At 40.7% G+C, this 25879-nt stretch overlaps 1 protein-coding gene across 1 annotated transcript in view; it reads right to left on the bottom strand.

Moving 5' to 3' along the window:
- lrrc4ca (leucine rich repeat containing 4C, genome duplicate a) overlaps nucleotides 1-25879 on the bottom strand; it is a 144712-nt gene that overhangs the window by 91301 nt on the left and 27532 nt on the right. Inside the window, exon 2 of the mRNA XM_034588581.1 lies at nucleotides 363-436. The gene's annotated coding sequence lies outside the window, so the exon portion shown is untranslated. The remainder of the gene's footprint in view (nucleotides 1-362; nucleotides 437-25879) is intronic.

Genomic DNA, 25879 nt, shown 5'->3' with positions numbered 1-25879 from the left:
GTGTTCATTTAAGGGGTTTACATTATGTCAGACGGATCCTTGCAACTACAAAACACCAAAAAAGGGCAGATAAATGGTGCAAAATTTTCTTTTTTGTAATGGAAATATTAGAGACTGCTGCTGCCTTGACCTACATGATGCACTGCAGATCGGAGCTCAATTAAAGGTTCATTATGTTTCATTATTCCTGAACATCGCAGTGTATTTGCTCAGTAAATTAAAACCTTAATTGTGTATATTGATTGTTCTTCTTTTTCTTGAAGTCTCCTTGTTCAGAAGCCACAAATCCACAGCACACAACAGGATAGAAACATGTGATTCCGACCTACGTGTGAAAGCACATCTCAGATTTACTCACTCACTCGTCAGACCTTCAGATGCAGGCGGTTGTCATTGATAAACCCAAATCATTCATAGTTCCGTCGACTTCTAGGACCTAAAAGACATGGAAAAGTCTCAAATTAGCGTGAAAAAAACATGTATAGTCAGTAAATCTTTCAAATTAAATCAAAGTTGGGTTAAAAACAAATATAAAATTATCACACAAACCGTACAAGGTATATTTCTATACACGTATTACAGAAATTTAATTCCTAGACTTGATGCAGTTGTCAGCGTCACGATAATTATCCGAATTTTCGTTTCCAATCGTGAGCTGGAAACGGTTTTCACATAAACACGCTGTATGAACAAAGATCCTTTCATGTGGAGCACTGGTTCATCATCATCACACATTTACGTCTCCCTCACTTACAGAGCTGACACGTCACAACACAACAACAAAAAACGACCGGCAGCCAAATTGGTTTCATGCAACTGCGAACTGATGGACACACTGCGGCCACATCAGGCCCCTGGTGCAATCGAGGCAGTGATGGTTTTTTTTTGCTGTTGGCGCAGATGGAAATTGGCAGTAATAAGGATGTTTAAAGACATGGAGTGGAGACATCTCAAGCCTTCCAGACCGGCCAATGGATTTTTTTGGTTTTCGCTCGATTACCAGCTGCAGTAGCCAATCTGCCATCATTATTAAAGCGGCCTAGTCTTTAGCGTTTCACCGTAGCATACAAATGAACTGGCCTCTGCGTTGATGGTTATCACGAGGGAACCGTCTCCGTGCCATGAAAGAGTAACTTGAACTTTATCAAATGTCAAATATTCCTGCATTGAAATCAACCATGTATGTGCATCACACACACACACACAAATAAACACATGCACAAACACTATGTATGTAAAAATATATCCTTGCTAGCCTGCGTTTGGCTGAATGACGAGACGGCGCAGGGCGCAGAGCGAATCCGTTCAAATTGACACATGTTTGATTATTCCTGCATTATGCGACCGTTGCTAAATGTCATGTAAATGCTTCAATGAATTTCAATTTGCCATCAAGCCACTAAGCCCCAATTTGTACGTTGAGCTGATAAAGTGAAACTGAGGGATGAGGGGGGGGAAGAAGTGAGAAGGGGCCTGCACGGGACACTTCTCCACGAGTGGTATCATCCACCGTGAATACTGAATGTCAGTAGTGGTGGTGGGGGAATAAAAAGCCATGCGTCAGCTGTATCGAGACCCTGAGAGAGTAATTAATGTAGAATCAGACTTACTGAACGAGAAGAAGATAGCAAGTGTCCAAGTCGGCGTTAATCAAACATTACAAATTTGCAATAGTTTAGGAAAAAATATCATGTCATCATAATTTAATTTGCCTGTAAAATGTAACGTTAGTCAAACACACAGACATATGTTGTCTGTGAGCTGACTACAAAGTAATTGTTAGTATTATAACATAGTTTTTACTAAACAACACTAATGAATTCTTGACGCAAAACAAGACCTGGTGTGTTCAACAGTGACGTCACAAATCTCTAGTAGAAAGACTATACAACCCATTTTACACCATTTCTTTGCTGAGTTAGATTCCACACAAAGCTCCCAACCTTTGCATCTCAACGAAGTACAATTTTGTCATCATTAATATACTTTTACATTAAATGCCCCATTCATCACCGAGTTAAGAAAATGTCACAAGTATTACCGCTTGCTGACGCTGTCTTTTGTTAAAGCTTGGAATCCTCCCACTAAAAGCAGTGCCAGCTGGCCAGTGCCTGCTTAGGTGGCTTTTCATTTTACAGTCACTTCACCCCGACACTAAATAAGTTGAATTTCACTGAGAACCAATTAGTCTAATTGCAGGATGTAGTAGTTGATATGACTGAATGTACAGTAGATGACAGAACATGGCATGAAGCTCTATTGGAGAAATACTGTAGAAACATTTACCTGCATCAGAGCCGTGGTTGAAAGTAAAGGTTGATTTAATAGTTGTCAGCCTCTTAACCTTGAAACAAATTGACTGGGGTCGCTTAGATCAGTGCATTAATATGATGTCTGTTCAAAGGTGCATTAATAGCAACGCCCAGAGGCACAAACTTGTTTCCAACACTAATGAGGACGTTAAGTTGTCTGACTTTCATTCTCTGGCGACTTAATCAACCTGAACCATGATCACTACGTGTCTAACCTTAACCCCAATCCAGACTTACCCCTAAAACTTTAATATTTCTGTTGTGGGCTCCTGCTTTGTGCCTCCAGAACAAGAGGATTACTCACATTTGAACTTCTCCTCAATTATTATGCTGGAGTGCAGAGCTTTGAATCAACTCTGGTGTTATGTTACGTGAAAAGAAGTGAATCCAGCAGTTGTTCAGTCCATGTGGAACAAATGCATAGATTACTTGGTCTGTCCATAAGTATGCAATATTTCTGTGATGAAAACAATCCCTTTGCCGTTGTCACCTTGTGGGATTTACAAACTCAGAATTACGAAATAATACACCCACACTTGTTATTTGTGCTTTAATGGAAAGATCAAAATTGTAAAACTTGTTAAAAAATAATGTCCTGCTTCCCCACGGGTCAGAGCAGAGGCTTAGTTTTGTGTTAAAATGTTGTTACGCATCCAATTAATAATAAAAGATGACAGGCAGCCTCATACGTTTATGTAATTTGGTTCAACAGTGATGCAGTTGGTGTGTTGTCGGCATACATCTGCAAATTCTCTCACATCACCCGAGGGGAGCATGTACTGAGCGAAAAAAGGTAATTAATTTGTAAAATGATTTACTGTTTGAGCCAAATTTCCATCACAGAACTTCCTCGTGAACCTTTTATTCTTTTTTAACCACAACATTATTAGGTTCGCCGGCCCCTCGGGTTGCAATTGGACTATGGCACTTGAAGAAGGCCTGACGGTGCTGCAGGGCCGTCAGAATGAACAACGTCAAGGTCCACTCTGAAATGAGATCCTCTTTGCTTTGTACTCAGATAATTTAGTTGCACAAATCAAGTATTGTGTTATTTTTTGCTAAATTCTTTTCTTGAACATGTTTTACTCTGCACCAAGGAGGGTTCTTTACAAAGGTAGTTTCCCCCGAGCAAACTGGAGGTGGATGGGCTTTGGTTTAAAAGAATAAAGGAACAATAAAACTAATCATAACAGTTCCAACGCCCCGTGATGGCTGTCGTCAGTGAGATGAAAGCCGTAGCGTGTAGCTCCGTTGGAAACAGACCTTCCCACGATGAGTTTTAACCCAAAGATCCACGTCTCTCACAGCGAGATTACCAGTGTAGCCAGCTGTGAAAAGCCACTTTAGGGTTAGACGGCTCCTAGCAGCTCCAGCTTCTGTATTATTAATCTGTATAATATACAAGCAACTTAGATGAGAATATGGCATGAGGCTCTTCTGGCTGTGTCACCGCTACTGCAAACACTGTGACAGCTGCTGATTCGCCTGCTCTAATGGCCTCTCACTACAATTTGCCCTGTTCCACTTCAAAGCGAGCCATTCGAAATATATTATCGTCCATTAAAATCAATACAAACTGTGTCTCTGCCGTTCATTTACTGCCAAATATATTATTGATTTAGTCACTTGCTGGTGGGTTTCTCCATTTTGATTTTAAAGGGTCATTGTAACACAAATCTTTCCCCCGGCTGACGGCCCTGCCCTCACCGAGACAATAGGAATGAAGCCAAATCTGCACAGAATGGAACAAAAGATAAACAAATGAAATAAAAAGTTGAACTTCTCTTATGGTGAGGAATCTTATACAGTTTTCTATAGGACTGAGGTTGTAGTTTCCACCGAGCTCACACAGTGTTTCCCCTTCAGGCTGTGATATTTCTCCAAATTCTGTTCTCTCTGTTCCTTCATTGCCACAATGTTTTGTTTGGTCTCTGCCTGCATCTGTAAATGCATATGGTGAATGTTCTGTATCAGTATAACACTTTTCTATACTTTAAGATCACTAAAGAGCCACTTCTCCATCCTACATCACTCCTACACCTTCGACACAGCTGTCAGGGGCAAGTTGGGGTATCGTAGGAAAGTGGAATGGGGAGAATGGGATCGAACCATATTTGGTTAGTGGACGACCTCTGTTTTAAGCACGCCTGCAAAACGAGACCTGCACATTTACAGTTCAAGTTCATCTACTGTCACATTCACCCAATTTAGAAAAAGTTAATAGCACCATAAAACTACGCTGACCAACAAAGGGGGATAATGTGAGTTCCCACAGCACATCATAAGTTATGCCATATGTAAGAACAAGCTGAGAAATCATGGGAAAACAGAGAACAGAGGGAGTTAATGCCGGTGCCAATGAGGTATTTTTAGAGGCATTGTGCACATGAACATCCATCACTGATCCTCACCCCGGGAACGGTGCTGGTGTGTATGGCGGGAAACCGAGTCGAGGAGAGAACGGAGACAGGAGAACACAAAAAAAAAAAAAAGAAAAGAAGGGTTCTTTCTGTCAGAGGAAGCATGTGCTCTTCCCAAAATGAATTTCATCTCATATACATGCGTAAATCTCATCAGCCCCCCATCTCTCTCTGGGTGGGAAAAGCCGGTCAGAGAGACAGCTGAGATAAATCAGTGTGTGGGGCCCTGATGCAGCCTGTGTGGGCCGGGACAGAGATGAAGCCACTGCAAGCGGCCTCTGGGTTTAATGATGTGCAGTGAGCTGGTGGAGGCGTGTAAATCTGCAGCTGGCATCTCATTCTCCGCCGCCTCAATTCCACCCCAACCTCGGAGATATCTCTGTCAAAGTCACCTATGAGAGCCGGTGTCGGGCTGAGGTGCAACAAGCGCCACAGTAAGGCTGAGGAGATACAGCGACAGATTCCACAGGAGGACAGAAACTGCTCCGCCAAGTTGTGACCTGATGGACATTCATGATTAAATTATCTAACATTGTTCTACTACAAACTAAGATTTACTATTAAAAGTCTGCAGGAGAACAGGTTTGTTACAAAATGCTTAAATTAACCTGATAAGCTGATGTGGTTGAATCTCGAGAGTAAATCGCCAAACAAACTCATTCAAACAGTCGGATACAGCCAGTGCCAAACGTCAAACCTGAGTTAAAACATCACTGTAAAATGACATTCAAAATGGCAGGTTAACACACTCGCTTTAATTAAAACAAATGGTGGGAATGATGATGAGGAGGATGCAGTAATGTAATCGGCTCTGTCATCCCCAAAGCCTCAAATCCTAATGAAGCCATTAATCAAGCTAAGAGGTCACATCCTTCCAATAAAAGCTATGGTTTTTTTTGGGGCGATTTGTTCACCGGAGCGTTTGCAAAATGTTGCAACCCTGCAATCAGTCGGGTCACGCCGACAAATGCCAATATTCCACCATTGCAATCAACCATAAGAGATTTGTTTATGGATTGAAAAGTAATTAAGGGCTGGAGGTCGTTAATTTTGTCAGTAGAATGGAGTACAAGACACCGCGCAGGAGGTTTATGGTAAAAACATTATGAACCAGGTGCAAAAAGAGCTCCGGTAAGAATGGAGTTTGTAGACATAAGGTCCCACATTCAGTTTGGACCCATATGTCCATGACTCATCTTTTACTGTGTGTGTGTTTATAACTCTGCTTTAAATGCTTCTGGTGTCACGGGAAGACCGACGGCTTGTGGAGCATGAACTGGGCGAAAGACAGAGAGTCGTCATTGACAGATCTGCAGTCTATTGACTGGGCTGACATATTGACAGACACATTTACTCTCATTTCTCATCAACGGGCTATTAAAAAGTCTCCATTTCACCAGACCTGCAGGTGTTTGGACAGCTGGAGGACGGACACACAGGGAGAGGACGAGGACTTCAAACTGCTCCACAAACTCAAAATGTTTGATTTCTTGTTGCTTTCCGCGCAACCTGTCAGTGTTGAACGGTGTCATTGAATATTTCATTTTGAACGAGGGTGTATCAAACGACCCATGTTCACATCAGACATGTGTCCTCAACTGACACGCAGTTGTTTAAAAGATGACAATTCTGTGGAAGTTACAAACACAGTATTTTATTTCACTGCAAAACGTAAGAGACTAAGTGGATGGTTGGTTTTAAAATACTTTAAGCTGCTTGTGTAAAGTGTAGTTTGCCAAAGAGTATTTGTATGAAAGATGAACGAACACAAACTTTTCTCAGCTCTTGTGTGATGAGTGAAATCTCCCTGAACATAATTCAACAGCTCTCCAGGTTAATTCATCGCTATGAGAGATTATTCATACTTGGTCTCACACACAGCATCATAATCCCTCTCACACACACACACACACACACACACACACCAGTATACTCATACACAAACACTACTTTACTCTCTTATGCTACAATACTTTCAGAATTGAGGTGCAATCACATTCAGGATTTTACAAAGGCTTACTGGCCTAAAAACCTGTTGCTGGGAATCATGAGAATAATGTACACACACACATGCACATAAACACACACACACATTCGAATCTCTATGACTTCAGAGGACATAACATTGACTTATATTGATTCCTGAAGACTCACTCTAGACTTGACCATAGTTACTGCTTGCCTAACCTTGACCTTCAAACACGTCTTCACTTTAGAATTAAGGATTTACATTATACCAAAGCAAATCTAATATACTTTATTGTCCCGTAGGGAAATTTGTCCTGGGCCGAAGTGTTACAGCAGCTGCAGAACAGTACATTGTACAACAAAGAACAGTACACAAGGAAGGACATATCACGGAAGACCCCGAATAACAATGCAGAATAAAAGTGAGTTGAATATGGCACCTGCCCTAAAAACACTTAAAATTATGAAACACTAATAGGATAGTATATATATCAACTTGCTTTTTGTATCCATAAGGGAAGCAGTCTTCATAATGTGACTATGTAAACTGAATTAGGTCCCCACAATATGACTACTTTGACCCTACACACACACACACACACACACACACACACACACACACCTATACCGTGTGCACGGAGGAGAGACTTTGCTGCCAGAAGAGCTACAGACTACTCTGGAGCACAAATTATAACCTAATGGATTTATGAATATTTACCGTGTTACCCTCCAGTGGTCTGAGCAACTCACTGCTGCTCGGTCCCCTGTGCTGCTCTGTTGTCTGCCCAGTGTCCTCTTTTCACTTAGGCTATCAGAGGTTTCATTTATTTTGCACTGTGTGGGGGAAAAAAGTGACATTTCCACAGCAGAACTCCGTCTGATCAATGTCTGCTGTTAGATAATGTCGACTTAAATGTTGTAGGTATTGTTAAATATACAAATAACAGTACAATGCTACTATGCTATGCTAATTTAAAGTTAAGTTGTAGTCACTGGGCAAAGCAGGTTTCTTCCACACACTTGGTCACTATCCTCAGTCAGTGATTGCAGTTGAGCTGAATGTTTCCCACCCTGTAAACAGACGACTGTGTGGAGTGATAAGACTGTGACTGACAGTCAAAACATGCTGTGGTGACAGGTTGGACTAAATCAACTCAAAGGGTGGTCTACGACTGTGTGATTTGTTATTGGTCCTTTTTTGCTGGGAAATGTAAAATGATCATTGATATGTGTTGCACAGATATATTTATCTGATCGTCGGGGACTGAAAGGGGGTTTATTTTTTCATGAAGACAAAAAGTAGGCTGGCAAATATTTTTATAGAGAAAAATAACACGGACTTTTTGGGCTTAGACAGTGGACTTTGCTTCTTTCCAGTCGACACACTGCACCTCAGGATGCGTTTACTGCTGGCGAGGCTTTCATTGCAACCACAGCAGCACTCTGTGCCAACTCGATTACTTTCATGGGATAAAGAATGTGGGGTGTCTTTGTTTTGGGACACCAGTGTGCACCTCTCACCTGCAAAGAGAAACGTACACATAACTCAACTCGTGTGTCAAATCACTAAAGGGAAGAAGCAACGTGTCCCTTTAAATGTGAAATATGGAATTTTGGCTGCTCTGCGTCTCTCAATCAGAACGATAGCAAAAGACTGAGTTTGATGACGTTGATGAAGCTGCGTGGGATCATGGGAATTGTTGTCTTCACCACCACCACCACCGAAATTAAAAACCGTGTCTCAGGTCAACGTTTTTTCACTTTACGCAGAAAACAGGGATGATAAACCGTGACCCACTACGAGTGACCAATACAACCAGTGGAAGGATATAACGTCCAACTGGCTAATTGGCGAGCAGAGTGTTTTTCCTTCGTCATTTGCCTCAGACATTACAGCAGAGACAAAGCAGTTATGACGCAATTAAAAGGCGGCCAAAAATAAATGTCCCGTTAACTTGATTAAAATTGGGGATTTGTCTGGGTATGAACCCTTTGGATGATGCAAGTGCACATGTCAACTAAATATATGACATAGCTCAAGTTGTTTTTAGACAGTTTAATGAAGAAATGTTCACAATCTCGTATCTTTAACTCAGCTCATCTTTAACTGGAGTCCCCTGATAGCGCTTAGTGCTGAGGACGATATCAACAAAAGCTATGAGACAGAAATACTGTTCTCCAACTGCTGCGACTGACATTAACATTATAAACCCAGAGATATAAGACGAAAGTACAATAAAGACATGAGCCCTAGATATAACTAGAGTACAGTAATAATGCATGAGACAAAACACGGTTACCTTGATTTATTAAAGTCTGTGGAAAGTAAATACTGAAAAAAGAAATAGACATCGCAGACCTGAGATTTATGTGTACTACTTAGAGAACATGGCAGGACATGTTTGTATGAGACTCTTGACCTTATGCTTTCTAACCGACTCTGCTGAGGATCCAGGGACTGTGATTTAGATGCTTAGGAGTTTACGCTTGCTCTCCTCCTCTCCCCAGCCTGGGTCCTTGAGGGACCGTGTGAGTGTGGTCTGCACTGCACCTGATGATTAGTGGGGATAGCTTGTTTCTTTACGCTCCGATGTTGCCACAGCTCTTATTTCAATACGTTATCTCAACGCTCCTTGGGTTCTGGTTCCTCACATATATTGTTTGTCTCATTTGTGTTCGATGATTGTCACACGTGTTCGAATATAAAGATGAGACGGCGAAACCCTTCTATACTCTACTCAAGGACATACGTTCTCTGGGAGAAATCAAAGCTCCATTAAACCACAGGGCCGTGGGGAACAAAAGTGTTTATTTGCCAAAGTTTATGGGTTTCTTTTAATAGACACTGTGGGCTAGGCTTCTCAGTACCTTTACTCCTGAGGGTACCGACCAAAATGAGCTCAACTCTCCGCAGACCTCACCTTCCAGACATGGGGGGGTAAGGGCTACATGCGGCTTCAATGGATAAGCCGGCCTGTAATTGAATTGGTCCTCACTCTGCACTGGAGGACTGGGTTTTCATGTGTTTATTTATTTTCAGGCACAACCCAGACAATTTACCATGCACTGCATCGTTCAAATCAACGTTTTCTCACTACAGGGTATGTGACCACTATGTTAAATCAAAATTTGAATTAAATTGTTTTAATATTTTGAATTTGAACCCATTTGTATAAATTATTTCCTTCAGTATTCTTTGTTAGATTGAATCGAACTATTCTCTCTTTTTAACCTAACACTTAAAAATGACTCAACGTACTATACAACTGCTCAAAGATCCTCGACACTGTAAAATGTTCATGTTGGTTTTGAGATAATCTGGATGACGGACCATCATCAGTTCTTCGTGGCGTTGAAACAAGTTCATACGAGAGCTGACGTGTGGTATTAAAGAGTGTCTATTACAGCTGCACTGAACTAAAACGCACAATATTTCCTCTCCTCGAGCAAAGCAGCTTGTGTGTTTGAGGAAACCTAATTGAATTTTAATGGTGCTTCTAATTCAAATATTCCACTTTGGCTCATCTGGCGTTGAATTCGTTTTTTTTTTTGTGGAACTGAATGATCTTTTTCCTTTTTCTTCCTACAATCCAAGAAAAATACATGCAGTGTTATTCAGGTCAGTGTTTGGTAGGTGCGGGGGGGCATTTAGCCGTACGTATGGGAGTAGAAACCAGATGAGCTTCCCTTCCTTTCACTCAGTGCATGCTGGGATACACAGCAGATACTATGTGACCCTGAAGTAACAATTAAATTCAGAAAAAATGATGGATGGTCGGGATCTCAGGGATCGTTGCGTCTAATAAAACAGAAACTATCTGAACGCGAACATCAAGGGTTGCTCCCTACTGTTACTATATGACAAGACAAGTTGATTCTACATCAAGACAACACGGGACAAATAGGAAATAATTTAAACTTTACTTTCATGAATATGAATAGCCATTAAATTTGGTTTCCAGAGATTCCTTTGTGTATAAGCTGCAGCACTAAGCAGATTTGGAGAGAACCACAAAGAAAGAGCCACATAAACACGTCTGTATTGCCTGAACCCTCGTTCCTCTTGGGATTTCACTTTTTCAACGCCATGTATTTGTTGTTGGGTGCAAAATGAAATGCCCAATTAATGCACTGCCATTTAGCTGCCAACATCTTTGTCTGTCTAACCAAATATAGAGATAATACACAACAAAACAGAAAAAAAAAAACAACAGAAGGATGTTTGACAGGATTATTTCCCTCAGAATCTGTTTTCCTTGGAGATACTGTCGAGAGGAACATTTCAGCCCATCAATTTTTACTTTTTTTCTTGCTCAACTCTAATGTTTTGTGGGGAATAAAAAAAAGATTGTAATTAGAAAACAGATGAATGAAAAGCGCCGATGAGACTGAGAAAGAGAAAAGAGAGGAACAAATTATTCCGGACACAAATGGGAATAATGAAAAGAGCAGGAGGAAAAATAGAAAATGAAGTAATTGACTGAAAGACTTATGGCTGAGGAGAATAAGGATTAATAACTCGGTATCATGACATTTTCACGGTTACATCTCTCTTTCTCTAAGAATACAAATGCCAGGCTGGATGTGTTGAAGGAAGGGAAGTTATGAGTGGAATGCTAAAAAAACCAAATAATGTGTGCAATGGGAATATCAATGAAGCTTTGTGCTGAATATAAAAATCATATAAACCTTTTACAACCTTAACAACGACTTTTCTTTTAAATTCATATTCATAACCTAACATCCAAGCACAAAGCCACATTTCTTATCAGTCATTATGCACAGTGATGAATAAGGTTAGTAACAGTGTGATCCTGTGCCGCAAAAAACAACATTGGAAAGTATGATCTATGTTTCGCATGCAGAGAGGGTTCAATGAATAATCAATACAAAAAGTCGGAGGTGAACCAGAACCTCAGGAACCGCTGGATATAACTTTTAACAGAACACTTTAATTATCCTCAAATTATCAAGATCAAATTAATGTAATTATTCAGTTAATTTAAAGTTTTTTAAATTCTATTTTAATTTATTTATCTACCAAATATTTCCAAAAATCCTTCTGTCTGTTTGTATGTGGCTTTAATATCTGGAGAATCGTTCATCTTATCAGCTACAATCTGTTTACGCATATTCTGAAGGACCCAAGGACGTCTAGTGTTGAATCAGGCGCACGATACATTCACTATGAATAGATTTTGAATAAACAGGCAACCAGCGGCATCTGGGAATCAATGTAAATGTTGTGGGTAATGGCAAACGATAACCGATTCTACAGTTCCGGCGAGTCGCATTTCTCTGAACATTGAACAAACAGGTGAACAGCTTCATGTGCAGCAGCGGTGGCTTCAGAGTTCTGTGGACTGAGTCCTGCAGAAGGTCTTTACTTGACCCAGGTCAGTCACTGCAGGTCACTTAAACAGTTTCAGAGAGAAAACTGAACCCAGCATCACTGCGAGCAAACCGCCCATTCCAAACAGGTATGTTGGTAATAGGCACTTTTGTACTAACAGTGATAAAAGTAATAATCTACCTGGGCTCAATACTTCCAATGGTACACTTGCTTGTGGTGGATCTTGTATTTCGTTAACAGAATATTAATCCAAACCTCCTCATTGTCTCAACTTAAACACTTCTGATTGCCTTTGACTCTCTAATGATTTGTATAGGCTGTAGATAGAGCTCAAAAACAAAATAAAGAAGTAAGTGAATGAATGACGATGTCTTAACGCACTTCACAAATTGACTTTCCTCTTGAGAGCTCTCTTATAGCTCGTGTGAGCCTCTATTGTTTATCTTGTGACTGAATGCAGGTAAATAAAAGCATCAGTCTGCCCAATGCCTCTGAGACTTTTTTTTTTGGTGAAATTTGACTGTATCAGCCTGTTGTTTGTTCCCTGCTCGGGGAATCAATACTGGAGTCCTGCCAACATGGGTGTCCAAAAAAAAAAAAACACAAACCCTCGCGGTGACCCAGAATCAATCAGACCACTTATTTATCGCTAATATTTTCTAAATCCCTTTTAGAGATATAGGGACACACTGTGGACGGCGAGGCTCTGTAATTCTAATTCTTATCAGTGACATTTACGGTCAAGAGGTGAAACATCTCTCATCAGCTTGTGGACTTATTTTCTACTAAAATGAGTGAAACTTACCAACTAAAAAAACTTCACTTAAAAAAATTGCAAAGCATGTGATTCAGTGTCACTCAAGGACAACTGGCAAAGCGGCTGGGTTGTTGCAATATATATATTTTTTGGTGAAGTATTCCAAGCGGAATATTCCTGCCTTCTGTTTTACAGTGTTTCCCTGACAAAGGTGCATAAACAGGCAACCATAGAAACAGGTGAGACGCCTCGTATCCATGTGGAAAAGAGGCACATCTAATCCTGCTGTTTTTAGCTCTTCGCGCTTATCGCAATTCACAGAGCGGCGTTGGCAAACAAAAGCCACAGTCGCATGTGGATGCAAATGAAAGTGATTGCGTCGCATGGCTCTCGCGGCTGTGCTGTGCCGCGCCGAAGGTATTGTGTGCCCTCTGCCTCCGGTGAATCAAGTGCAATGCATAAGCCGGACATTCTTGAAAACACAGCCCGATCTGTGAAGGATGTGCTCGCCATGGTGATGAGTCACCGCGTTTCCAGGTGTTTGCAAAGATATTACACCTCTGAAAAAAAATCACAGACGTTTACTCCTTTCAATCCGGAAATTCGCTGTGATGAACTTGTTTGTGGGAGCATTTTGAAGCAAGCACAATTTGCCAATTTCTTTAATACCTGTAATTAAAAATCTGTTTTTTTAATTAAAATCTTGAATGAATTCCCACTTTGCAAACATAAAAAACACCCCACAAGGTATTAATGCCTCTGACTGTGAACTAATTAAAGGACTGGGTGCATTTTGGGTAAATATACCCATTTTAATCCTGCACAATTTAGGTTTAAGGTCCCCGACAAAGTTGTGGAAGCCTGGATTAGTGATAGTTGGCCCTCGGAAAATGTAATTTTGACAAAATACGATATTGAGCAAAAAATAAGGGAAAGGTTTGAGACAAAAGTGACGGTAGAGGTATACAAGGAGCTGTAATTGGAAGTAATCAGTTGTTCAGGTTGCGGACGAATGTTGTGAGGTGTCTGTGTCGAGTTTCCAAACATTTTGGGCACAGAGATTATGCATAATTACAATTATGATAATCACAGAATGGTTATCACAAGAGGGCTCACTACACTGGCAGGGATAAAGAGGGGGGGCAAGACGAGTGAGCCTTTGATGACATGCGCTTTTGGCAATCGCAAGCAGCGAGCAAAAGGCTGATCTGACTCTGCTGACATGTTCCACCTGTGTCAGTCTCCATTAGTATAATTACACAAGAGCTAAGCCGACAGCGCAGAATGAGGAGGGGAAAGATGGGAGCGTAAAACTGACATTAATAATGACAATATCAGCATTTCTGTCCGAGGCGGAGAAAAAGTGAGAAACGCATAAAGAGAGTGGATTGGGTAAACATATTCATAGAGCAGCTGCATAGTTTTCGCTTGTCTAACTTGAGTGAGACACTACTTGAGGCACTGCTGTAATGCCGTGCGACCTTCATGTCACAACATATCAAAGCACCAGTCAGGTGAGGAGTGAGAGGCATGAGGGATTTTCTTTTCTCTTTTTCTTTTCTGGGAAAGGATTTGGTTTAAAGCCGCTTGTTGACCACAGTTGGACAACATAGAGGCATTGTTACGTTCTTTTATTCATTGCTGGAAAAAGGAATGATATCTTTTACTGAAATAAAAGTACAAATAAATGGATTAAGGTGTCTTCAGGTAAAAGTGTCAATGGTATACTATGTTATGGCCGTAGAGATCATATGGAGAATTTAGGTCACAGGTTCCTCAACTCATCAGGAACAATTGGATGCAACTAGGACCAACTGGGACTAACTGGGACCAACCGGGACCTCCCTCAGCTGTTTGCAATCAGCTGAGGCTGGGAGGGTTCATAAGGAGGTTTGGTTTTCTCGTGTCGTTGGTTGTTTGCTGTCAGAGGGTCAACACCTTCAGTTGTTTCTCTGAGTTTGTGTTGTTGGTTCTGCTTATCCTAATAATTTGTTGTTTCCCCCTTTCTCTGTAACTCCCACTATCTTTTGGATTAGGTCCAACTTTTCTGTTATTCAATCTTTCTGATATATTTGGTGGGTGACGTTTGGGAACTATATTCCCACCGTTACCTTTCATAACCCAAGGACCCATTTTGTTAGTTATGTTGCAGTGTTTATTGTTTTGTTAGTTTCCCCAACAGTGGCCCATATGTATCAGGTTGTGTTTCTTCAACCACATCATTATGGCTGAGTCTCGGCAGTGGCCTCTTCTCATTCTATTGTCAGTGTTTTGAAGGAGACGGGGCCAGATGTCAGCTACCTGCTCTGACTAAACCAAAAAGACAATGTCAACATGTAATGTAAAAATGCAATGGAATAGAAGTTCAGATATTTGCTGCTTTATGTAGTGTTGTAAAAGTGAAAAAATACCCAATCATTAATCTACTTAAATCCATTTTTCATATATCTTTACTTAAGTACAGTAAAGAAGTAAATGTACTTTGTTAGATCCCACCACTAATTTATGTTAATCTCACAGTGACCATGCTCGATGCATTATAATCTGCATTCAAATCATACGATTCATATACAGTATTTTTAGGCACAAAGTGAAACCCACAGTAAGTAAGTGAAGTACTAATTAATGCAAAGGCAACAGCGTGTTCCTTTGTAATGGATGAGGAGGAATAAATGAGGTGTTAATATTCTAGTAGGGTGACCAGAACTTCCAAGGACAATCCCCAGATTTAGTGCTTTGTCTCGGGGCGGCTGGGTCCTCAGAGAGGTTTTGCCCTCTCATAATAGCATAAGCATCAAAAAAGGCACCACAAAAAAAAAAAATCACAGCCACTCTGCAGCTTCTTATGTGTTTTATTATTTCAAAATGCATCTATTTGGTGAGGAAACACATTCCTGACACTACGGTCCTTGTTTTTCTTACACGGGTGAGTTAACGTTTTAAGAATTTACTTCCTTCGAAAGCACAAATGGAATTAGCCTTAAGCTACAATAACTCGGCTTAGTATAGAAGTCACAAAGTTCTTCACAAATGTTGGACTTAGTAATAGTCCAGTAAATTCAAAATACTACACAAAATACATTTTAATCATTTGTAGGCACCCATGTATAATTCCTTCCTTAATTACCAGTCATGATCACTCCCTTTTTAAATATTAATATTTATCGGTTGTTACAGTTTTGATTGTAATCTAACATTTATATGATCTAGTTAACAAACTTATCGAATTAAATGCCTGCGATTGCATGCACACACAGAGTGAACACACATGTAGAAAATTGGATGTGAAAGAAAGTGCTTCTATGTGACAGTGATGTGTTTATGAAAACTAGCAAACATTGCATTTAAGTCTCAGGAGCCAGTCAAGGTAGGAAGCTGTGAAATGAGGAGGGAAGAATGAACTGGCACCAAGAGTCCAAAAGCAAAAACACAGAAAAACACGCTTCAGAGAAAAATTAAAAAAATTGCCTTGTAAGATGTGCTGATCATTGAACAGACAGACAGTGCCGCAACAATTGTGACACAACTACACCTTTTACTACAAATATAAAGATCAATGATATTAAAAAAATGTATAATTCTGTATGTTAAGTCCTGCACTGGGTCTGGTGTCCGTAGGTAAAAAGTATCCTTATATTCACAGGTTCGGGTAAAAACGAAATAAATGCAGCGGGTGAGACCTTAAGTATCACAGTTAATTTCTAAAGCACATTTAGTTCAGTTGACCAAAGATTATGAAGATAAAATTGAATAAGAGAGAAGATGAAAACTAAATCATAGAGTAGTGAGAGCCACCCAATAAGCTTAACGGACTAATTCAAATAAGTAAATAACTTTGTCAAGGGCAGTGAAAAGAGACCATGTGGGTCTTCAGTCTGAAAGTCCTTGAAAGTCTCAGCAGAGTGGGATCACTTAATGGAAAGAGGTTAGCTGTATTACCGTTTTCCCTTGGCCTCAATAAAACTATGTTATCTCTGGAGAAATCTGAATTCAAAATGTTTTGCACAGTATTTTTTACAATCTAATGGTTTATCATCTATTTTAAGCATCTCGGCAGATCGTCACTGAGGACACACATGGACAGCTGCAGGACAACTCACAGCTGCTTTTCCAGAAAGGCAACTCGGCCACCAAAACAGGAGGACAACGAGCCCATAACCCAGTGGATGTGAGTGACTGAGGATGTAGCATGTGTGTCGGGTTGAGTCGCGGGTCACATGCTAACAGATACGGGCGTGTCCAGGTTCCACTTGGAGAAAACATCTGCTCGGGTCAGGCACAGATCCGATATCCGCTCTGGACCAGTGCAGGGCTCTGCTCTGTAATGTGTAAAGCTGAGTTATAGCTAAACCCTCATCATGATTCATCTTTAGTTCATGGTTTTTATCTCATCCACTCGTGCCTCATCTTTTTTATTATTCACCACAGTTTGATGCCAAACATTTCACTCAAGCTCCAACTCATGTCTCGTACACGAGTATGAAAACATCCACAGAAAGTCCTGAAGCGAGTCCTGCATCGCAATCCCCCTCCAGCGCTCTCTATTTGAATATTCTCGGTAAGGTTTGCCAAAATCGAGAACACAACACACTGCTACTGTGTCCACTGTGCGTCTCATGTTCCACCTGAGCACGAGCGTCTTAAAGAGTCTTGAGCTTTGTAGCTTTACCCCCCCCAACCACCAGCCAGTCCAGCTCTCTGCAACACCTGCTTAGTCCTGTAAAGTCCTGAGAGAGTCAAGAGTGAAATTAATCATTAATTTTTTCACCTTTTTAGCTAAATCCCCTATGAGCAAAAAAAGTTAATGGACAGAGAAATAAGTGCTGGTGCAGAGAGGAGGGTTACACTATGATTACACATTTTATTTCTATGTATTTCTCTATGACCCAGACCAGGATCCCTCCCAACAGGCCGGATCCCCTCTGGACTGAGAAAGCCTGCCGATAGTCACGCTGCTCTTGTGTCTCTGCTCCAATCCTTATCTAATAGGAAGCGACATATTGGCGTCCAGAGCTCTGGGGCGTAGCAAAGCTGCATCAGGGGAATGGGATGGAGCCTCAAGGTCCAGACTGTTTCACTGGGCTGCACTTTTTTTTTTTTGCGGATTTGCCCTTGCTGACCATTTGGTGGAGACGCTCTCTAGGTTGAAAAATCTGCCACAACACAATCCTAGACAGCAAGTTACATAAAAAGGAAAACATGTAACCATGTTACAGAGACGACTGGCATTGCAAATTTCTATAAATATAATCCGTCTCTGCTTATTACTAAATCTTCAATAATGAGAAGCTGTTATTAAACACACGAGCTGCACTGTGAGACTAAAGTGGACCCATCCATCCAATCATCCTTTATCTGTACCACTTATCCTTTAAGGGTTGCAGGGGGGGCTGGAGCCAATCCCAGCTGACATTGGATGAGAGGCGGCAAACACCCCAGACAGGTCGGCAGCTTGGCACAGGGCTGGCACACACACGGGGACAAACAACCGTTCAAACTTACATTCACACTCGTGGGCAATTTCAGAGGTTTGCAGACATGAAGTCTGGGGAAATTGTGTCTGGACTTTCTCCAGGAGATTGTTCGGGTCAGATGTGTTCACATCAAGAAAATGTCGGGAACACTCAGGTGAGGGGAGGGGGGGTGCGTCTGGGTGGAGCGTGCAGGAGGCGGGATATGACGTAAACATTCCACTGGAGGAAGCACTGCGTTTTCTACATGTACGAGATATTTCTCATCTTCCAGTGTCATGTTCTAGAAATGTCATCCACGCAACCACTGGCTTGCTCCGAATTCTCCAGACATTTTCCGGTTGTATTCCCACACGGGCTAATTCTGACCTTTTCTGGGCATTTCACCACCAGAGGGGTGGCAGGAAAAGATCTGGGAGAATGTCTGACTCGGATATTTGCGTTCTCCCGTACGGCTTTGGACTGTGGGGGGGGGGGGCAAAGAAAATAGCTGGTGGTGTTGAACTGAGCTACAGACATTTTCTTACTCTATTACATGAAGTATGACCCCTGAGCACTCATGGTTGTCTGATTGTCAATATGTCTCGTATCTTGTTGCTGAGTGATCCCATCACAAGAAAGTCTGAAGTAGTCAGTCTGTGACTATGGTTATAGTGAATAACGTGAATGCGGTGCTTGTCCACACTTCAGCCATCAGCGTGTGTAGGCAGTGATGTACAGCTCTCACTTAATACGATCCTCCTTTGGCCACTCCAGGGAGCAGCGGGGGGGAATGTGGTCTGTCATTCTCTGCCTCCATCAAAAGCAATTTGTCAGCCTTTTTTTTTTTTTTTTTTTTGTGCACATCAGTACACAGATCTGAGAGGGTCTGACCTGCTGCCCCCCCCCCCCCCCCCGACCAACTGCAGACATACTGCATCAAGTGGGAAAATGGGCCTGACATGTGCAGTGATGTGATGCAGACAATATAATGTGTGTGGGCGGGGGGGGGGGGGGGGATTTTTTGTTCCAGCACTCAGTGATGAAAATATGTTTCTGGTGGAGCCAAGTACACACAGACTGGATTTTTTGATTTGGGGAAAAAGTATTTACGTGCCTCCTGGAAAGGTTTTAAGTTCCTCTGATGATTTGAATGTTGGACTTGATGATGTTAACTTAAATCCACGGCCAATGTCAAAAAACCACTTAGCGACATTTGACTAGATTATTTTGGTTGATGAATTATGATTTAATTGTCTTTGGTCCCACCTCCAGATGATATCACGTCCTCAGCTGGAAATCTAGGCAGCCAGTGTAAGGACGGAGGATTTTCAAATTCTTTGAATTACTTTTAAAGCCAGACATGGGCTGGCCCCTCCCTATATTTCAGACCTTCTATCTCCTTCCGAGCCAGGACGCAGTCTGGGATCCTCTGGTAAAGCGTTGCTAGCCATTCCCAAATCAAGGTTGAAAACCAAAGGAGACAGAGCCTTTGCCGTGAGGGCCCCTACACTCTGGAACAATCTGCCAGAAGACATTAGACGAGCAGAACCGGTTACCTGGTTTTATCTCTCGTCTTAAGACACATCTCTATAAAAAAGCTTTTATCAAATGATGTCTGACTTTTACTATTATCTTTTTTATTATTTCTTTACTCAGTGAATTTTATATTGGTTCTTGTAAAGCACTGTTACTTGTATTGAAAAGTGCAATACCAATTATTGCTTTATCTTTTCCGTGAATGTATCAAAGTCTATTACTCTATATTTAGTTTGGAGGAAACTAGATGGATAATAATTTATATGTAGTTCATTAGTAGTATTTTTTTTCTATGTGCATTTTTATTTATCCAATCACAGCTCAATTTACAGTATTTATCTATTCCTTCATTTGTCTTCATTGCTATAATAATTGTAATAAACTAACAACAAAACAAACACAGTAGCAATAATGAAATAGCAATAGTTCTTAATGGCTATTTTCTAAATTGGTTGCCAGTGTCTTAAACTGAAGAGAATATTTTCCAAAGTTACCCAAACCAAATCCAACTTCCTGCAAATTCAATTACAAATTTAGGTTCTAAAAATACCTGACGTTTCTTTCTTAACTATGTTTATAAATTACATTTCGTGGACTGTCGCAGTTGCCCCATAACGTTACATTGAAGCCAAAAGTATCATTCAGTTTGGTTTGTATTTCTGCCTAAAACCAAGTGACAGCTAAGCAGTTTGCACGTGTCCAGTGATGTGTGTCCTTCTGACAGTAAGTGACCATGAAAAGGAGACTGCACTACCAATGTTGACAGGATACCAAGAATCAGTATTTCTGGACGGATCTCTTGAGCAGCCCCGTCTTCTGAATGGTTGCATGCAGAGCTACTGCCGACATCTTCCTCATCAAAGTAGCGTGAACACACTTTCATCCCGTCAACAGGTGCTGCATCGGCCCTGCAGGGTGTTAAGACATTGTGTGGGAATGTCTTAAGCTTTGTAACGGCAGTGGTCAATAATGGTAGTGAGCATAGGTATAAATGTCTGTCTTTCATTGTGCGTCTGTGTCTCATACTACAGTGCTTTGGGATTTCCATGTGTGTATTGGAGTGTCTTGGTGCAGAGATGTAAAGTGAATAGGAAAGGTGACGTTCCATGAACTAATACAATTAGTGTGACATGCGCAACAGTCATGCACAAGTTTATGCATGAGGTTGTTGCCAAAGGTTTCCTATGATTTGTTTATTTGCCATTGAACGTAGGATATGCAATTTCAGTGAAGTTTTCAAAAACATTTTGATCAAAACAGTTTTTGTTGTGTAAGCGTTTGGCTTTTTGTTGCCAAATGCACAAGCCTCTAACGGTTCAGGTACATTTTACAATGTTGCACCAATTAACCCTTCAAGGCAAGAGGTTAATCCAATCTTGATGTGTAGTCATCCAAAACAGAACTTAATTACCAACGGCAGGTTTACAAATTCAATGCTTTGGAGGAAAACATGAGGATGGATGTCATGGGTTCATTTTTTTTTAAACAACTAAGATGTTACTCTTGTTGTTTTTCTGTCAGCAGATTGACTTATGCGGCTGCTTCAAGGCCAATTATCAAAGGGTCGGTTATGCATTTAAACACAAAGAGATTATTGCATCAAAGTCTGTTATGGCATGGTCATGTGTTCATGTTTTTCCAGTGATGTTCTTCACTATCATGGCTAAATATTTTTAGAATACTGAATTTAAAAAAAACCCACACAATTTCATGTGAACTGCAAAAAAAACGCTTTGGTCTTAGAAAACAAAGAGGAGCACAGAGAAAGCAAAGAGTGTCTGTATGAACAGCACTGCAGTAGTTTTCTTATGTAATCTAAGACATTGCAGTTTACAGAAGGCAACTGGTTTCTTCTTTTTTGCTTTTCTTCTTTTTTTATTCCAGCAAAACTGCTGATAAACACCTCCAAGGCCAGGAGGCATCTCATCTTCATACATACATTATACAAAAAAAGGAAGGGAATAAAAAAAAAAAAAAAAAACTTCAGCTTTATGCAAGCATAATATGGGAACACTTTGTCTCCTGCTCCAGTTCCTTCATCACAAATTAAATGCAATGTGTCTGCTGAAAAAAAGATGAATAAATTAGCAGCTTTAAAACACAAAATGCAAGTGACAGGCCACTACAGGACTGACAGCAGCAGTGATGGGCATGTAGGAAGAGGATTGGGGTAGATTGCTGCTCCCGGGCATTCGGAGACATGGTGTATTCAGTGTGCAAACACCACCTGCTGAAAAACTATGTGTGTGCTGCAGGTTTCACTGTGGGTTTGGTAATCTCAAGAAAAAGCATACAAATAAAAATAAATGCGATTTTTTTTTTTTTTTTTATATGTGCACACATGCACTCAGATGTTGTTTTGCCATCAATTCCAAAATGTTATCACTGGAATAAGAAACCACACCCTAATGCTATGCTATATGGAGCAGTCTGCTTTTATGTGTCCAAATGATGCAGTTACACAGTGTGTTCCTCTGTGCAGCAGATGGGGGCTGGTGGAGCTCCTGCATTGTGCTCTTGTGAGGATTGAGACAATCTAAAGTGAGCACATCTGGTTGTGAATGTGCCAGTGTACATGCTACATGCATGCTAATGTAAATAAAACACACACAAATATTCACACACTGTAATATATGACTCCAATTTTTCTTTTTAAAAAACCAGGTTACCTGATCAGCAGGGAACACCAACAAATACTATAGGGCATAACAATTTCCTTTAAAGCTGCCTGCGTCTTTTAACACGTTTGCCCTATTTTCACCTGACCCGCTTGTGGCTTGATTGACACCTGAATACATACATTTTACTATAGCTTTACTAAATTTGAAGTTCTCCTACTTTGGATACAAACGCAAAACACATACATTTAATATATACATAGGTTATAGCACACTGTATTGATAAGTTATAAACTGATACAACATTAATCAATGATTTATATTGTATGTTAAATATGAAGATGTATATGTTTTTATAGCAGCAGCATCATTTCACATTATATGGCCACTGCTCCAGGTTGGAGGGTTTACAAGGAATATGTTCTGTGTACCGAAGCGATGTTGGAGTAATCCAGAGTTTAAAGAGGGACAGAAATCTAAGATTATGATTAAAAGGACATTGCAGAATCTGTTTGCTCACAACACAGCCACAGTGTATGTACTACCAGTCAGGGAGTAATACATGACAACACTTGCAGAAATATTGAACAATGCATTGGCTACAAACCCACAACCACTTAAAGCTTCTTGACAAATATGGTTTCAGCACTGTTAATGCTTCTATTGAAATATTAACACTGCCTCCCGCACTGCTCCCTTTCTGAAAGCAAATACACTCGTGAATGCATCTTTTGTGGCGACTACTTGGCAACCACCTATGCATGACTGATGCCAGCTCGGATGTGTTAAGATGTGTACAGTGCTGCGGTAGATTTCATTGCAAATAAATGCAGATGGAGCAGAGCGAGCTCAAACAATGTTTGTTCCATGGACATTTAATCAATGCTAAATACCATTAGTGGATATTTCCCCTAAAAATATCAAACCGCTAAGTCATTATTTTAGCTTTAAATCCCACGCAAAATGCAGCATAATGCCGAGCACATCAGCTGACTACTTCCTTGGAAGCCATCATTTTGAGAGCAGGTTTATTTATAGTCTGTAATTAAAGGTCAAAATGATGAATTCATACATGATATGTCAAATACCACTGATGTAATACAAGATAGATGCACATTACCAGGCCTTGGCTCGGGTGTGGCATTATTTCTCATGTAAGTATATTACTTCCGAATGGAAAAAAAACAAAAAAGCTAATTTAGCAATGAGCTTCAGGCTATAATTAATTTATGAGCTTCATTGCCTGCCTGCATTTAATTATGATACCTGTGACTTGCAATATGCTGCATAATGTTTTAATATTGTTGAGCTGTTGTTATAACACAACTCTGGTCGACTCCACTGTGGCTTTTCACTTTTGAAGCTCCACATTGAGAACTACATTTAATTTCTGGCATTGAGCGAGTGCATGAATGACGCCAATAAGAACACAGCTATCATAGGGATTTTAATTATAAGAGAGCCGAGAGTCAACCATAACAATTTGTTATGTTGAGAATGGTGTAGTAATCATATAGTGAATTATACTAATATGAAGGTGTGCATATATCTTATATATTTATGATTTGGGGATATCTTCTGATTTAGCCTGTTGGAGGTTAATGCAGACATGTTTGTATTCTGCATCTACAGAGAGCCTTTACCTGGTATTACATAAGCATATGTGCACCTATATTTGGCTGTATTGTATTTTTGGCCTTCTCAAACACACGTACGCGCTATGTGATGGAGCCCGACTCTCCCGCCCGCTCCCTCATTTCCCTGCACATCTTCTCTGTTCTCATAGTCATAGTCTGCTGCCTCTCTGGGTTTCCAAGCAAAAGGAAATCCACTGTAGTGACAGTAATCTCTAATCCCTGGATATCCATGTGTTCTACAAAACCTTCTTATTGAACACCTGGAGACAAGGATGAAGCCATTCTAGGAGGGCTTACCTCTATTTCCTCTTAAATTAGCTATTTAACATATGCCAGTGCACGCTCGCTCCGTGTTTGAGTTCCATTGCATTCATCATAGACCGAGTGCACGCATCATTAGCATCAATGCTCCCAATAGGGATTAAACTTCTAACCCTCACAATGTTAGTGCTCTGCTCCATCAACACACCACGTACACACTCTTGCCGACACACACACCGAGATAACAAAGAATAAGAATCGGGTGTACATGCATGACCTTATGTGTCTTTCAAGAGATGTTAGCCATAGTCCATCATATTAATATCATCTGCTATTATTCACTCTCAAGCAGTAAGCTGCAGATTTATAATTTTAAATATGGTAGCGAGAGATTAAACCAGTGGAGGAGGACGTATGGATCTGTGAAGGTTGGATTATAGCATTACTCACATTAAGTACTGAAAAACTACTCTGAGGTTTTCTCATCAAATGTGATGGATTTGGAAAATAAAAATCTCCGCATCTACATATCTAGTAAATAAATGACATTTAAATTTTAATCTACTTCAGTATATGCCCCTATTAACAATCTGTCGGAAGTCGTGTGGCACGCATTTTTGCATCGGCTTGTTTTCCAAATAGGATTCATGACTCAGGTGTGGTTTGGTCCATGTTTGCAAGGTACAATCCTTCAGCAAAAAAAAAAAATGGACAAGAGAAGACCAGTTACCGCTCAGAGAAGCAATTACAGGAAGCAATAAAGGCGTAGAAGTGCATTCAACAGAAGCAATTTTTGGTTCCTCTCTCCCTTTGGCAGTCCACTTGTTTTCACTTGCACACAGAAATACAGAGAGAGAGAAAAGAGAGCAAGGAGGTTACAGTCTCCGGAGCCTCATCCCTTCCTTTCTCCCTGCTTGCCATTTCTCATTACAATACCACATTGTTTACTTTCTACAGATGTGGGAAGAAAATGGTGAAACAAAGAGAAGCAATTTGGACTAACTAGATACTGCTGAGAGAGAGCACGGCGGGGTCACCGCGCGGCCAGACGGACGGTCGCCCGCTCTCAAACAGAGCCGGAGCCGGGAGGTCCAGTGCATAATGGGGCAGATATCATGAAAAGACCTTCAAAGAACAGTGTGTACTCTATTAGCACAGTTACAAAGGAAGACAACAATGAGCCTGACGTGTGGGTGCCGGCTAATTATGTAATGTTCCTCCTCATCCGGTGCCGTTCTGCTGTTAAACATGCAGCTTTTCTTCGCAGAGATCGGATCCATACTACTTCCCCGAGTACCTGGATGAATAAACACTCAATCAAAGAATGTGTGAAGTCTAAAAGAACATCAGATCGACAAGTCAAATGATTTTCAGTTTTGAATTCATGAGTACCCTGTGGAGTTCTCGTGTAAACAACCACAACCATTGTGTGTATCCTCCAGGCACAACAAATGTTTTGAAAAAGCATTTCCTTCCATCTGTTTAAACCCATGTTTGTGTCAAATAGATCTTTGCTGGTGCATTACTGTATTCCTTAGCAGATTAATCCCAACAACTATTGACC

Source organism: Hippoglossus hippoglossus, chromosome 6 (assembly GCF_009819705.1).
Source record: "Hippoglossus hippoglossus isolate fHipHip1 chromosome 6, fHipHip1.pri, whole genome shotgun sequence".
Lineage (NCBI taxonomy): Eukaryota > Metazoa > Chordata > Actinopteri > Pleuronectiformes > Pleuronectidae > Hippoglossus > Hippoglossus hippoglossus.
The sequence above is the reverse complement of the archived record's forward strand: the minus strand, read 5'-3'. Positions and strand labels throughout refer to the sequence as shown.